Raw genomic sequence first — 4,212 nt, 5'->3', positions numbered from 1 at the left:
GAATTCAAGTTTCTTGATTCCTTTCCTGGAGCTCTCTTTATTTTCCCATTCTTACGCTATAGAACCATGTGATGTGGAATGGATGGCAAATCTGTTAAAAATTCAAGTGTTGAAGATTGAGAGCTAGAGATTACATTCAGGTATAAGGTATAGACCCTGTGATTCATTAGGCTCTGTGCTAGGTGCTAGGAACACTGTGATAACGCGCTCTTGGGTTTCCTCATTCAACTTAATATGTGTTATAATGGAAGTGAGAAAGCCAAGTGACATGAAAAATAGAGGACATTGAAAGGGTAGTTAAGAAATCAAAGATAAGTCAACGGCATGGTCTTGGAAAGACTATCCTTCTGCAAGACAGAAAAAGGCAAAGCATCTAACACACAAACCCTTTGTGGAAGGACAGAGTTTCCATTCTTGATCTTCCACTACAAAAAATAATTATAAACCATAAAATATCCTGATGCCCTGCCTACTAACAAATTACAACTTTGTTTTCCATATCTATTATTAAACCTGCTTCTTTTTAGTCCAAACTCCCCCTTCTTGCACTAATGAGTTTTACATGTAGAAGATTGCTACCTATTCTGTGAGGTATCTGAAAATCACTTTTTTTAACTTACTGTTTTAAGTTTAAAGGGTATTCTCTTACTGGTAGGATTGCTATAACAAAATATCTCAGACTGGGTGGCTTAAACAACAGAAATTTATTTTCTCACAGTTCTAGAGACTGAAATCCATGATCAAGGTGCCAGCAAATTCAGTTTCTGGTGACAGCTCTTTTTCCTGGCTAAAAGACAGCTGGCTTCTTGCTGTCCTCAGACAGCTTTTCCTTGGTGCGTTGCACTAAGAGAAAGAGTGAGAAAGAAAAAGCGTGAGAGTAAGAGGACACTGGTGTCTCTCCTTGTGAAGTCACTAATTCTGTTGCATCCACGCCTCCCGCTGTTGACCTCTTTTAACTTAAATTACTTCCTTGGAGGCCTCGTTGCCAAATACTGCCATATCCTGGGGGGTCAGCAATTCAAGATGTGAATTTTAAGAGGAACAAAATTTCAGTCCATAACACATACTTCATCTTAAAATATTAAATTTGGGGAAGAAAGCATATGTCCACCTACTTCTGCTTGTCCAATTTTAAAGCCTTTGAACTTATTTCAGACTTGATCTTTTCAAGCTGGTGCTAAGATTTATCATCCCCCCAAATCCTTGTGATCAATTTAGCATCCTTTCTCTAGACTTACTGCCTTTTTAAAAGTCAATTTTGTCGAGATATAATTTACCTATAACAAAATGCATCTTTTTCTTTTTCCCACTGAAAACATTTTTATTGGCCTTTTGAATAGAAACGGGAATTTATTTGCCAGGAAGAATGATCCCATCACACTTCTGCTGGAATCAGCAGGTAGCCTCGTCTTTGCTAATTCTGTGTTTGGCCCCCGGGCAGCCTGTGCTTTGCTTCTTGTCTGCGATGCTGAAAAGTGGCCTAACCAGCGCCACACAGAAGTCTAGACCTCAGATACCAATGCTTGGGTCATACATGATACTCAGATCGATGTGCTCCTCGATAGGAAGGCCAAAGGTCCCAGTAACTGAGAAGTTGTATCTTCTTAATTCATCCCCTCACACTTTTTGACCTTTCTCCAGGATTTCTTCTGCCTCGGTCCCTCTGACTGTGCAGTGGACCGCAATCTTCTCATTTTCCCCTGTGCCAAAGGATCCGACAGTGTATCTAACTTTGGAAAACACAAGGGTCTGGCCTGTGAGGTGCTCCAACACCTTGGCTGCTCATGTCAGTCTGTCTCCACTCTCCTCCACACGTGTTGAGACAGAGCTTGCAACACGAAGTTCCCGTATGGGGCTCTCCTTTCACCTTGATCCTGCACCATGATTGGAGACAAGAAGAGAACATACAACTCCAGACCAGGTACTTATGAACCAGGAGGTGGGCTCTTTTACCCAGACTTACCAGCAAGATAAAATGCATCTATTTTAAGTGTGCAGTTTCGTCAATGTTGCCAAATGTATACAACTGTATAACTGTCATCATTATTAAGAAATTGAATATTTTCCTTACCCTAAAACATCCCTTGCCATTAATCACATCTGTGGTGCCATTGATTGCTTTCTTGCAAAGAATTGCCTATCTTACGTTATCTCACGAATTAAACAATACAGTGTGCATTTTTTTGTGCCCAGCCTCGTTCATGCAGCATGTTTTTGAGATTGACCCACATTACTGTGTATATCAGTAGCACCATCCATTTCACTACTACAAAGTAGTGTTTCATTTTGTGTAATGTGTGTTCATGTGTATCACAATTTGCTTATCTATTGACATTTTGATAAATGTTGGGATTGTTTCCAGGTTTGGAATGAAGCTGCCATGAATATTCATGTATAAATCTTGTGTGAACATATGCCTTAAGTCTCTTGGGTAAATATCTAGGGGTAGAATTGTTCAGTTGCATTGCAAGTGTATCTATAACTTTACAAGAAACTAGAAAACTGTTTTTGCAAATTGGTTGTAGCATTTTACATCCCCACCAATACATCTGAACGTTCCAATTGCTACATTCGCCACGGCACTTGGTACTGTCACTGTTTTAGAATTTTTGGCCATGCCAGTATATACATAGTGGTTTTTACTTGAATTTCCCTGGTGACAAATGATATTAAACATTTTCACATGCTTCTTGGCCACCACACATCTTCTTTTGTGAAGTATCTGCACAATTCATTTTTAATATGTGTACAGAGGGTGCCAAAAACGTATACACATTTCAAGAAAGGAAAAAAATTACTCAATATATGCCAACAACAAAAGATGAATACAACCCACAGTGAGCATCTCTTACAATTGAAGAAGTCAAACAGGACTTGAATGTTACAAACTTGACACAGTTTTTTTTCTATCTTAAAATGTGTTTACACTTTTTGGCATCCTCTGTATATATTGGGCACATTTAATATACATATAATAAATATTTTCTGCCAGTCTGTAGCTTGACTTCTCATTTTCTTATTAAGAGCAGAATTTTTTATTTTGATTGTGTAATTATCATGCCATTTTAAGAAGTCTGAAGTTTTTGCATACTCCCAGGTGAAGAAGGTCTTTTCTATTTTAGTAGTGTTTAGATTTAGTTTTGTTCTAAAAGTTCTATGGCTTTAGCTTTTTGTTTAAGTCTATGATCCATTTGAATTTAATTTTTGTGTATTGTGTGAGGTGAAGGTTGATTTTATTTCTAAATGAATATCCAGTTTTTCCAGCACCATTTCTTTACTACAGTATCCTTTACCAATTGAATTGCCTTAATTAACATCTTTGCCGGGAAAAAGGAAAATATATGTGTCCAATTGTAGTTTTCTGATCAATAGCATATCCATCCACATGCAGTACCACACAGTCCTGTTACTGTTACTTGATGGTAAGTTTTTATGAAATCAAACAGTGAAAGCCCGGTTGCATTGTTTCTTCTTTTTAAATCTGTTTTGGCTATTCTAGATCCTTTGCATTTCCATGTAAACGTTCAACAGATCATTAATTTCTATAGAAAAAAATTCTCCTTAGATTTTTATTGGTGTTCTGTTGAATCTGCACACCAAGTCGAGTCAATAGAGTCTTCAAATAGTGAATGAGGCACATGCATACACACATGATCTTCACTTACCTGTGTTGTCTTCAATTTCCCTCAGCAATGTTTTATAGATTTCATTGTATACATCATACACGTTTTAAAACTTTATCCCTGAGAATTTCAAATTTCTAGTGCTATTACAAATTATATTTTCTTTTAATTATAGTGTCATCTGTTTGTTAATAATATACTGAAATAAACATTTTTGACCATTCTTGTTAAGTTTCACAGAAGTGGGCAGCAGAAGAGAAGGAATGAGGTTTTTAAAGTCTCCATCTTTCTTTAAGGCTGTATAATATTCCATGGTGTACATATACCACAATTTATTAATCCATTCGTGGATCGATGGGCACTTGGGCTTTTTCCATGACTTAGCAATTATGAATTGGGCTGCAATAAACATTCTGGTACAAATATCTTTGTTACGATGTGATTTTTGGTCTTCTGGGTATATACCTAGTAGAGGAATTATAGGATTGAATGGCAGATCTATTTTTAGATCTCTAAGTGTTCTCCAAACATCTTTCCAAAAGGAATGTATTAATTTGCATTCCCACCAGCAGTGTAAAAGTGTTCCCTT

General features: G+C 37.0%; 1 pseudogene; it reads right to left on the bottom strand.

Moving 5' to 3' along the window:
* Positions 1–1,350: 1,350 nt before the first annotated feature.
* On the bottom strand, positions 1,351–1,883 carry LOC128568048 (60S ribosomal protein L11-like; annotated as a pseudogene).
* Between the last annotated feature and the right edge of the window lie 2,329 nt (positions 1,884–4,212).

This window comes from Nycticebus coucang, chromosome 16 (assembly GCF_027406575.1).
Source record: "Nycticebus coucang isolate mNycCou1 chromosome 16, mNycCou1.pri, whole genome shotgun sequence".
NCBI lineage: Eukaryota > Metazoa > Chordata > Mammalia > Primates > Lorisidae > Nycticebus > Nycticebus coucang.
This window is presented reverse-complemented; position numbering and strand designations above follow the sequence as displayed.